Below are 12549 nucleotides of genomic sequence, written 5' to 3' on the forward strand. Positions count from 1 at the left end.
CGCCCGCCGCCGGGTAAAGTCTTAGGTTCAGGGAACAAAGCCTGGCTTGGTAGGGAGCTTTTCGCTTGTTCGCTCGGTTCATCTTTTCCTTCTTTCTTTTTCGTTTTATAGCTCTTGGTTGTCGCTCCCAAGCCCTCCCTCTGCCTGTCCTTTCGTCTCGGGCCCCGCGGCTCCGACTCTCCGACTCCCTTCACGCAGGTTTTCGTCTCTAGGTCTGTTTTTCAACCTCGGGGAAACTTACGGGTGGAGACCAGGGGAAGGGGTGCTAGAAGGAACACTAGCGACGTGGGCCGTTAGCCCCTCCGTGTCTGGGCGTCTTTTGGGCTGGCCGCTCATGGGCCCTTTCCTTGGACTCCACTCTGGAAATAGACACTCACAGGCAGATATTTATTCATTCGACAAGTATTTATTTAACACAATTTACTATGTGCCAGCAGCTAGGATATAGTCAACAAGATATTGCTGCCCTCGGGGAGCTTCTCGTCGAGTTCACAGACAGGCACGCACAAGGACTCAAACCCCATCCACACCTAGGCACCCACAGACAGAGAAACTCACGCCCAGTTTCATACAGCCACACCACCTGACCCTCCCAGAGACGCAAACCCCAATTCTAGTCCCAGAGGAGCGCTTAGAGACCACGCAAGTTAGAGACTCGAAACTGCAGAGGTGCTCATGAACAAGTTACACTTGACCTCTAGGCAAAACCGCAAACACAACATAACTCACACGCAGCACTCCAAAGGATTAATGTCTGGGGGAGAAGAAAGGGGCGTCAGCTTCTTCTCCAAGACCGATGTGGGCGGGGCGGGGGGGGCGAGATGTGACCCCCTACACATTTCCTAAAAGAAGGGTTTCGACGCCTGCGGGTACCAAAGGTCATCCCCCAGCGGGAGGTGGGGTGCCAGAGAGGAGAAGGCAGCCCTGGGGGCTTCAGCTACACTTCAAAGACCTAGCGCCGGGAACGCTTCCTGCGGGGGAGGGGTAGACAGAGAGGAGAGGGGAAGACCCGTAGGGGTACTAGGGGTAGAGGAGGCCCGGCCCACCTTCAGCCCACTGCCCCCCTGGCAGACTCTTCCGCTGGGTCCGCCTCCTTTTCACTAGCACCTGTTCGACCGGAACATCAAGGGCTGGGGCCCGCCGCCATCCCCCCCCCTCCACCTCGTCTCTTTAGTACCTTTCATCCGGTTAGGGAGGGTGAATCCCCGCCCAGGAGAGGGGAGTAAGGAGGGGGGAGAACTTGTCCTTGACCTGGTCTGTGGCGTCGGGGATTTATTCTCTTAATCCTGGTGAGGCGGGAGTTTGGGGAGGTCCGGGAAGCTGAGTTCTGGAGGCCACCTCCCCTCCCTCCAGCGTGGACACGGGGAATCCCGGAGGGTTGCTGAGACGAAAAGGATCAGTCTAAGCGGGTGGAGCTGGAGAAGCCTGAGAATACGGCCTCGAGCCTGGGGGTGAGATACTGGGAGCTAGGTTAATGCCAAGGGCCAAGATTCCGGAGAGGACTGCCCCTCTCTAGTTACTTGGTCAGATTTGTGAATTTCACTTATGCGAAAAGTTAAACAAGACACAAAGGAGAAACCTCGCTTAAGAGTTTCTAACGAATTACTTTTACTAGCAAGAATAAAACTGCAAGAAAAATAAACTCAAAGATGTCAGCCCTAGCCATGCGCAGAGTTTAAGAGTATTTGCTTTGCGGACTGACTGCCGCCAAGGGGCCATAGTTTCTGGTTTCGCTGGACAGAGGTCCCTGGAAGGCCCGTTGGTCCCTGCTCCCAGGAGTAGACGACCTAGAGGCAGGAGCCGGGAAGCCTTTGTCGCGGGTACCCTGGCGTCTGCTGCGCTCCTTGAAGCTAGTGGGATGATCGGGTGACAACACTTGTGTGTTTACTGTTTTAGGAACATTGTTTCGTTTAATCCTCCTCCACAACGCGTTAGAGCGGGGTTAAAATGCTTCTTTTTGTGGATGGAGCAACTAAGGGTCTGACGGAAGAAATGACTTGCCCAAAGTCACACAGCTTGAAAGCAGCAGAGTCAGGATTTGAACCCAATCCGTCCTCCGCTCCCGCTCCGCCACCACGTGTTCGTCGTGTGCTTGTGCGGAACTGGGATGTTCCTGTCTCCGCTAAGTGCGCATCCATAAAATGTTCTCTTCCAAGGTTGGGGAAAACCGGTGCCCCAAGTGCTGGGCTGAATTCACAGGGGTACCGAAGGCTGAGCTGTTAGGCTAATTCTCAGGCTTCCAACCTTTATTCTCCTGAGCGCCCACCATGAGCCGATCCGCAAAAAAAAAAACCCCAGCAAGAGCGGGACTTGGCCAACAAGTGGTTCAAGTTCCTCGTACTCTCCGTAGCGTAAATGAACACTGATTTGGGGTGTCACCCAGGTCCTAGCTCTGTGACTCTAGGAGAATGACTTCACCTCTTCGAAGCTCAGCTTGTCCCTCCATAAATGGGTTGTTAATACCCTCTGGCAAGAGCTGTGGTTAAGACCGAACGAAAATTCTTTTGTAAAGCGCTAAGACACACAGTAGGCGCTCAGTCTTGCTAGTTCTCTCACCGCCGCCCTAAGCTTAACAGGGCAGCGCGTTCCCGCTCCCGCTTCCCGCCTCCCGCATCTTCGCCCATCTCGCGCGTCCCGCGGCTAAAGGACTAGGGCAGAGACGACCAAACAGAAAATTATTTCCGCCCGTTCGCCCCGCCCCGCCCCGCCCCGCCCGTCCCCGGAGCCAGAAGGGGATTGTGGGGCCGCCGCGGCCGCTGCTGGAGCCGAGCGGGGCGGAAGCGCGCGTAGCGCTGCTGCTCGGGCCCGACCGCGCCGGCCCCCGCACCTCCCAGCCCTGGGCTGCGGGCTGTGGTCGGGGCGGTCCCAGGGCGGGAGGCGGCTGCCGCCGGGCAAGTTTCCGTGAACCCTGGCTTGCCGGTTCCCAGAACCGAGCGGGGGAAGCTGGAGGGTGTTGAGGTTTCGCTTCTGCTAGCCAACCCGGCGCATGGTTTCGCAGGTGCCAGGGGTCAGGGGTGCGATCTCTCTTCTTGGCCATTAGACAGCCTCGGGCTCAGAAAAAAGGCTGTGTAGGTGCCCTGGGGTTTGCGTTGCCTTTGCTTCTCGTTTTCACACCGTTTTCTCCTCTTCACCGCCCCCCCCCCCCAAAAAGCAAAGCTTCTGACCTTGACATCGTTGGGAGAGATTGTTACTTCTGTCGAAGTAACCCAGCCAGTCAAAGGTTTCAAGTGGTCTATCTGCTTGGTAGGAATGACTGACATGGTCAGTCAGAAAGCAGGGTGGGGGTTGGGGACGCTAGAGTCAGACAGAGCTGGGTTCAAGTCTCAGCCCTGCCATTTACTGGCTTTGAGTTGGAAGTGCCTTATCTGGGATCTCAGTTTCACCTCCGACCAGAGTACCAACCTAAGGGTTGATGTGAGCAGTGACACTGTCAAGAGCCCGGCACAGGGAAGGATGATTTCCCCATTAAAGGTTATGACCATAGACTATCTGGTAAGCCTCGTTAGTTTGCAAAGGTGGGTATTCAGGTTCTTTCCTAAGTTAGACACCCCGTTTGAGATGGATGGAGGCTCCATTTACGGAGAAACTGGTGGGAGTTAGGGGATTCCCCCAGCATTAGGAAATCAGCAGTCATGATATTGTAAATAGTGACTGCACATGTGGGTTTTTTTGCTTTTCATATCCTTTTACAGAAGAACACTACTTAATGTCAAATCCTGCCTCTGCCATTAGCAGCTTTGGTTTGCTAATCTCTGAAATAATGATAATTAGGTCCCTTCCTCTGCAGGATTTTGACAACTCCAGCTAACCAAGTTCCCACAAGAGTTGTGAGTGGGCCCAAATAGTTCCCCTGACCATGTTAGATATCAGGGACATCCTTTAGGGAGTTAAGATAGGTAAAAAGAGAAGAAATTCATGGGATAAGGTGGCTATCTGCTCAAACTTTTTCCAGAGCTACTTGGAGTCTAGGTGCAGCCCTGCTCCTAAGCAACAGTATGACCTTGGGCAAACCAGTTACTTTCTGGTGGGTGGTTGGGTGACAAGCTTGTGGAAGTCCCCTTGGAGTTAACACTCTGTAGATTGATGATGCTACTCCTGGGGAAGTTTCCCGGCTGAGGGATGACAGATGACTAGCACATTTGCTCTGCTACGTTCCTCTTTACCAGTTCCTCTTAAATCTAATCTTTATCTCTCCTGCTACAGTTACCATTAGGATAGATTCAAAAGAAATTTTATTATTTAGTCTTTCAGCAGAAACTCACTGAATCATGGGCCAGCCATGGGAGATACAGAGATATCACCCAGGCTGGTGGGTCTGACAGACATAGAAGTAAATTCAATTCAAGATGAAAAAGGCTATGATGGTGCCATGAACAGTGCCACGACTGCAAGGAAGAAGTAACTATGTTTACAGGGTCAGGGAAGGCCTGAGCTGGCACCCAGAGGGTAAGAGAGGCTTTGTGGGCAGGTATGGGGCAGAAGAGCATTTTAGGTGGGGGCAACAACATGTTCAAAGGCACAGAGGTAGGAACCAGTGAAGAGTGTGTTGAAGTTGTGCACTGTGGCAACCATACAGTGGTATGTGTGATAGGAGAGCAGGAGCAAGTGTTAGAGGGATGGCAATAAGGCGAAAGTAGACTAAGGAACCTTGGATAGCTCCCTAAGGAGTTTGGACTTAATGCTGAGGGCAATGGGAAGACTGTGGGCTTTTAAGTAAAAGGTGCACTGGAATATTTACACAGTGGTTGTCAAGTCAGGGGTTGGTTAGGGTTAGGAGATAGCTGTAAGTTGAGAGTTTGGTTAGGACAATAATTCTCAACCTTTAAAGTGCATGTGACTCTCTTGGGAGGTCTTGTTCAAATGTAGATTCTAGGTCTTGGGGTGGATTTTTAGATCCAGCATTTTTAAAAAATGCTCTTACATAATGCTGCCTTGCTGGTCCAAAGAGCACACTTTGTGGGGACTCCCAGACTCCCAAGTAATCCTGTAATCCCAAGTGCTAAGATTATAGGCATGAGCCACCATGCCTGGCCTATGCCCTACTTTGACTTGTAAGGGTCCAGGTGAGAGAAGACAGCTAAACTCTGGCAGCAGCAGAGGGGAGAAGAGAAAGGGAAGATGTTAAGAGTGTGAGACTGGGAAAACTTGCTAAAGCAGAACTGAGAGAGGACTCCCAGGGGTGCAGCCTAGGAGATTTGGTGGGTGGGGATCATCTGTGCACTCACCAGTAGAACCCAGGAGTGGAATGAGGTGATGGAGCTGGTAACTAACCACTTTGGACATACTGACTTTGGGCATCTATGGCACAAGAAGTAGTGATGCCCAGTAGGCAGTCAACTATTTGGGTCTGGATCAGCAGAGAGGGTGAGCAGGCAGGCCATCCTGACCAACAGGAGAGTTCATCATGGAAGTCAAGAAAGAGGGACATTTAAGAAGGAGGAAGCAGTGCCAGGGTCATATGCCCTGGAACATGTGAGGGGGAGGAAGGGTTGTGCAAGGAGAAGGTGCCTGGTGACCTCAGTTTGGAAAGTTCCAAACATTGGTGAGGGTGAAAGCTGACCACAGTGAGCCCACTGTTGGCATGAGTTGGGAGGTGAGAAAGGAGGAAATAGTGGAGAACAGCACTAGGGGGATGGGAGGATCAGGAGGCCAGGATGGACACATGGTAATGATGATAGTGGTGATAGTGACAATAGTCATGGTCACAGCAATAGCTCCTTGTTGATGAGAGTTTATTGTGTGCCAGGCACTTTCCTAAGCATGTAACATGCTCCCTACAACAACATTGAGATAGGTTCTATGTATATTCTTGTTCCCATTTGACAAGGAAGGAAACAATTTCAGAAAGCCCCAAAGAGCACCTAGCTAGTGGGTACAGAAGCAGGATTTGCACCCTGCTTTTATTTATTTGGACACAGGGTCTCACTCTGTTGCTTAGGCCAGAGTTCAGTGCTATTGCCATCGTTCATTGCAACCCCAAACTCCTGGGCTCAAGGGATCCTCATGCTTCAGTCTCCAGAGTAGCTGAAACTATAGGCACGTACCACTCTGCCCAGTTAATTATTTGAAAAAATGTTTTGTAGAGATGAGGTCTCCCAGTTGCTCAGGCTGGTCCTGAATTCCTGACCTCAAGTAATCCTCCCACCTTAGACTCCCAAAGTGCTAGGATTACAGGCATGAGCCACCATGCCTGGCCTGAACCAGGTGTCCATGGGTTGGTTCATATTATCAATAAGGGGGCTGTTCTGGGGCTAACTCAGAACTCATTATCTCCTCCTCCCCAAGCCTGTCCCTCTGTGTGTCAATACTGTTAATTCACTGTCATTTATTTAATCAATCACCATTTGCTGACACCTACTATGTGCCAGATAATGGGCCAGGCACTGGTGCTGTAGAAAGGATGAAAGCAGGTTCTGGCCCTGTAGGTTCTTGGAGTAGAGAAGAAAGTCAAGCAAAACTCCTTGAAGGAGGCAGGGTCTGACATGAGTAGCCAGATGAGGCTGAGACCAGCATGTGTACATGCCAGCATGAGGGCCCTGCCATATCCAGTGGTGCACATGTTTGCTAGGGGAGGAAGAGAAGATAAGAGCACACAGGAGGGAAGGTATCAGGGTGCCTCACATATGCTCCAGACTTGACCCATGGAAGAAGCTGAGCATGTGTTTTGAAGTTCACTGTAGTTGAAATAGAGGTGGCAATCAGAGCAGTTAGGGTGAAAGGTGGAGTGACTTTTGAAATTATTTCAAGTGCTAGAATGGAAGTCCCATAGAGCAGCGATTTTTAGGGTTGTGTTACAGCACCTGGATCAGTGTCTGGCACATAGTAGGTGCTCAGTTAATGTTTTTGGATGAATGAAAAAGCTTCTCTGGGTGTGAGGAATAGGATCTGGACTCTGGGAGTGTCTGTAGGAATGGAGAGAGGGGATTTATAGGTGAAATCAGGAGAAGGGGTTAATTGACAGTTGGTGGTCATGGACCGTGAGGGTGACTCCTAGGTTTCTGTCTTAAACAACTGGAATTCTGAAGAAGGGAGGAAGAGCAGGATTTGCAGAGAGTTGATGAGTTCAGGTTGGGGCTTGGTGAGTTTGAGGTCTGGCCGATTATGCCAGAAGACTTAATAAATCTTAAACATTGTAAAATGTGGCTCTGTGCCTGTGGCTCAAGTGGCTAAGGTGCCAGCCACATACACCTAAGCTGGTGGGCTCGAATCCAGCCTGGGCCCGCCAAACAACAATGATGGCTGCAACCAAAAAATAGCCGGGCGTTGTGGCAGTAGCTGTAATGCCAGCTACTAGGGAAGTGGAGACAGGAGAATCGCTTGAGCCCAGGAGTTGTAGTTTGCTATGAGCTGTGATGCCACAGCACTCTACCCAGGGTGACAGCTTGAGGCTCTGTCTCAAAAAAATAAAAAAATTGTAAAATGTAGGCCAGGTGGGGTGGCTCATGCCTATAGTCCTAGCACTTTGAGAGGCCAAAGTGGGAGGATCACTTGAGCCCAGGAGTTTGAGACCAGCTTGAGCAAGAGTGGGACCCTGTCTCTACAAAAAAATAGAAAAATTTAGCTGGGTATAGTGGTGTACCTCTCTAGTCCCAGCTATTCAGGAGATTGCTTGAAGCTAGGAATTTGAGACCAGCCTGAGCAAGGGTAAGCCCCATCTCTATAGAAAATAGAAAATATAAGCTGTGTGCAGTGGCAAGCACCTGCAGTCCCAGCTACTCAGGAGGTTGAAGCAGGAAGATCACTTGAACCTAGGAGTTTGAGGTTGCAGTGAGCTATGACGTTACTGCACTCCAGGCAGGGTGGCAGAGTGAGACCGTGTCCCCCCAAAACAAAATTGTGAAATGCTTTTGAAGCATATGTAATACTCTGTGACCTCTTCTGCCACATCCTTGGTACTATGAAAAAAATATTTGGAGGCATCTTTGAGTGTAGTCAGCAGTAGATGGTAACTGAAGCCCTGCAGTGCATGAGGTCATGCCAGGAGGCTGTGCAGGTACAGAGGAGAGAGCAGAAGGCTAAGGCCAGAGGTCCAGGGAACATGGGCACTTAAGAGGGGGAAGAAGGAGAGGAGTTGATAGAGGAGTAACCAGAGGAGGAACCCCAGAGAAAGTGGTGTTCTGGGAATCAGGCAGGAGAGAGAAATGGGGGAGGCAGTGGGCCCTCAGTGTAGTTATCCCATGGAGAGGTGACTGATCCAGCATGGTGAAGGGGGAGTATAGACAATCCTAGGAGCTGGGCTGTGAGCTATGAGGAGACAAGACAGTAGGTAAGACGGATACAAGGTCAGAGGAAGGGTGGTGTGCATTTTTTGTGGGACAGTCTGGGCTATGAGGGCTTGCATGGACCACAGGGGCCCTCTGCTTTCCCAAAGAGAAGGGAGGAAGTGAAGGATGGGGCCAGATGAGCGTGTATGTGTAGGACTTTTCTACTTGATAGCATGTACTTTCACTTTTAAAAAATGTTTTCGTTTTCTATTTTTAAAAATCAACTTTATCATGTTATAATTTATTTATGATAAAATGCACACGTTTTCAATGTACAGGTGATGACTTTTGACTGGTGTGTACAGCCATGTAATCACCTAATAGAGAGACATAGAACATTTCCATCTCTCTGGAAAGTTCCTTCATATCCCATTGGCATCAATCCCTCAGCCCTAGGCAACACTGATCTGATTTCTGTCACTTTAGATCTGGATAGGTTCGTTTTGCTTGTCCAAAACTTCATCAAAGTATTTAATATGTACTCTTTCCTGTTCAGCTTCGTGTGCTCAGCACTGTATTTTCTCTTTGAAATAGGAAGGAAAGCTGAGAAGGGGGCTCTAGTGGAGGGCAGGTGAGGTAACCTGAGGGGTCTGTGGGTTATAGGGGCCAGACAGGCTTGGGGACCAGCAAACAGTGTTTGCTGTCACAAAAGCAGAGAAAGCAGCTGTTAGCATTTGGGATCAGGTGTGAGGCTGTGCTCAGAGAGCTGAGAACTCCAGGGTCATGGCAGGGGTAGGATGAGTTCTGGGGCTAAAGTGGTGTGGAGATGAGGAGGGCTGGACTCAGAGGTGCACAGAGGCCTTCAGGATGCTGGCAGGAGTTGAGATTAAAATCCTGGACTTGTGCCCGACTCCTCCCACTCTTTAGTTCGGCCACCTCTGATGTCTCTGATGTTCCTCCCCCTGTTCTCTGATGCCTGTCCAGGCCCTCAGTGCTATGAGCTTGACCTACTGCCTTCCAGCCTCGGCCAGAATCCATCTCTCCTCCCCCAGGTGCAGCCTCTTTATCCTGATCTACACTCTCACCTGTCCCTCAGTGCCCAGTGGGACCAGGCCCCCAGCCCCTGGGCCTTCTCTCCCAGATCTCTCTGACTCTCATGAGCATTGCCTCTGCACGCTCAGTTCCCATCCACTCTCTGGCTCCTCCTCACCCCTCTGAACTTGTTCTGCCACAGGTCACCAGTAACGCTGCGATGGACCCTTCCTGGAGACTGTGGTTGTCCAGTGTCCCCCCTCCTATGTCTACTTTTGCCTCCTCCTCCCACCCCCCAGCAGCCTGCTCCATCCCGGTTGATGGCAGCTCCACCTTTCCAATTGTTCAGGCCAAAAACCTTGGAATCATTCCTGACTGCTCTCCCACATTCACTCTGTCAGCAAATCCTGTCAGTTCTACCTTCAAAATATGTGCGGAATCTGATGCCTTCCCACCATCTTCACCATCCTTCTCTACCCTAGAGTACTGTGGTCACCTCCTAACTGGTCTCCCTGCCCCTGCCATCTATTCCCTGCACAGCAGCCAGAACAATCCTAATTTTTTTTGAGATAAAGTGTCACTTTGTTGCCCTCAGTAGAGTGCTGTGGCCTCATAGCTCATAGCAACCTCAAAATCTTGGGCTCAAGTGATTCTCTTGCTTCAGACTCCCAAGTAGCTAGGACTACAGGCCCCCACCACAATACCCAGCATTTTTTTTTTTTTTTTAGAGATGGAGTTTCGCTCTGGCTCAGGCTGGTCTCAAACCTTTGAGCTCAGGCAATCCACCTGCCTCGACCTCCCAGAGTGATCCTATTAGACTGTAAGATGGTCAGCTTACCCCTGAGCATAGAGTCATCCAGAGGTTGCATTGCATTTAGAAGGAAACCTAAGCCTTAAAGGGGCCTGCAAAGTCCTATATGACCTGCTGCCCCAATCCCTCTGTCCCTCTGGCTTCCTTGCTGATCCTGGCATGTGCTTGCCTTCTCAGTTGGGCTTTCCCGGACCACCCTATTTAAAGCTGTGTGTTGTTCTCACCCCACCCCATTCTCCGCATCTACCTTATACTTTGTGCTTAACCTTTTACATTATTCATGTATTTACGTCTATTGTTTGTGGTCATTCTTTCCCCGCTAATGTAAGTGCCATGAAGACAGGGATCTTTGTGAATTTTGTTGCTGTATCCCAGGATCTAGAACTGTGCCTGGCACATACTAAGTTCTCAATAAATATTTACAGAAAGAACTGAAGGAATTCTAAGCCTCTGTCTTTGGGCCCTAGGCACTCAAGGTATGGAGATGTGACCTAAACTGTGCCAGCCTGATAACCTTCATGCTCTGCTCTGGGGAACAAGTGACCAGAATAGAGGCTAGGGACACTCTTGATGGCTTTGCTCATGCCCTACTGTTTCCTGTGTCCTACTCCTGCTGAGAGACAGTTGTACTTCCTGCTTCTTGGCTCATGGGGCTGTGACTGCATGTGATTCCTCTCTGTCACATACAGGGAAGAAGCCAGGGTCTCTGTCTGTCACCTAGGGTAGCATGCAGTGTCATCATCATAGCTCACTCTTGGACTCCCGTGATCCTTCTGCTTTAGCCTCCCAAGTAGCCGAGACTATAGCCATGTACAACCAGGCCTGGCTAACTTTTTTCTTTCTTTCTTTTTGGAGTGGATCCTGTCCACTGCCTTCCCTTCTGGTTAGCCATAGTGATCTACTTAATTCATTTATTAAAAACACAATCATTCCAAAGTATTATCCCACAGATTACTTGCTGACCTTAAAGGAGAAAATGCAGTTTCTTTTTCTTTCCTTTTTTTTTTTTTTTTTTTGAGACAGAGTGTTACTATTTTTAGTAGAAATAGGTTCTTGCTCTTGCTCAGGCTGGTCTCAAACTCCTGGTGTAAGCAGTTCATCTGCCTCAGCCTCCCAGAATACTAGGATTGCCGGCATGAGCCACCATACCTGGCTTTTTTTTTTTTTTTTTTGCGACAGAGTCTCACTCTGTTGCCCTGGGTAGAGTGCTGTGGCATCATAGCTCATGGCAACCTCAAACTCTTGGGACTCAAGTGATCCTCTTGTCTCAGCCTAGAGTACCTGGGGCTCCGGGTGCCAGCAACTCCACCCAGCTAGTTTTTCTGTTTTTAGTAGAAATGGGTCTGGTTCTTTCTCAGGCTGGTCTCAGACTCCTGAGCTCAGGCAGTCCACTCGCCTCAGCCTTCCAGAGTACTAGGATTACAGGCTGAGCCAATGTGCCCAGCCCTGTCTTCCTCACTCTCTGAATTAGCCATTAAGTCATACAGAATCTACCTTGTCAATTACTCTTAAGTCTGAAAACATTCCCATTTCCCCTAAACACAGCCTTCTGTAGCTGCCTCCCAAGTGAACTGTGGTCCTTCATCACTGCAGTGCCTAGAAATCAATCTCTAATTGAGTGTCCAGAGATGGAGGAAAATTCTAGACAGAGCCTTGAGGAATATGCAGGTCCCTTCATCCCACCCTCAGCCAACTTCCTTCCCGAGGGGGAGCCCACGCCCAGGCTCCCGAGACAGACTTTAGCCAAGATAGCAGGCAGTTCACCCACTTTGTTCTCTGGCTCACGTCAGCTGAAACGGAGAGACAGCCCAACTCCTGATTCATACTTACCCTGTAACCCTCACAGACAACAGGCCTCATCAGAATGAATGGAAGAATGTTCTTGCTTTGAATGAAATGCCAATGGGGGATAACTTAAGCTAATTATCAAGTCACGGTGGAAGCCAAATTACGACATTGTCATGTTATAAACACCAATTTCTCAAGAGAGCCTCTTGGAGACATCTGGGCAGCTGGGAGCCTGAGCTCATTTTCTTCCCTTCCTACCTGCTGGGTCTCCTCCTGCCCTACCAGAGATGTGGGGGAAGCCTCAGCTTTGGCCAGGGTACCAGTTCCCTCCTTCCAACAGCCAGATGGTTACAGATGCTGCTGATTCTCCCTCAAATACCTGTCTGTTCCTGTGGTCACTGCCTTTCTTTAGGTCTTCACCATTTCTTACCATAACCTTGGGCAAGTAACTGAATAAGGCATAGCCTTTATTTCCTCACCTGTAAAAAAAGGATTTTTCTTTTAAACACAGCAAAGGGTTTAGATCAAGTATGTCAAATATCTAGCATACAGTTGGGTTCAAACTGAGCATCAGAAAATGCTGATTCCTCCATGCTTCCCATCCCTCCCCCTTGCCAAGTCTGATCACATGACTTCCCTTGCTTAAAAGTGGTATGTAATTCCCCACCCTACAGGATAAAGTGCAAATTTCTTTCTTTTCTTTTCTTTTCTTTT

This window comes from Otolemur garnettii, unplaced genomic scaffold (assembly GCF_000181295.1).
Source record: "Otolemur garnettii isolate 467f Iridium unplaced genomic scaffold, OtoGar3 scaffold00018, whole genome shotgun sequence".
Taxonomy (NCBI): Eukaryota; Metazoa; Chordata; class Mammalia; order Primates; family Galagidae; genus Otolemur; species Otolemur garnettii.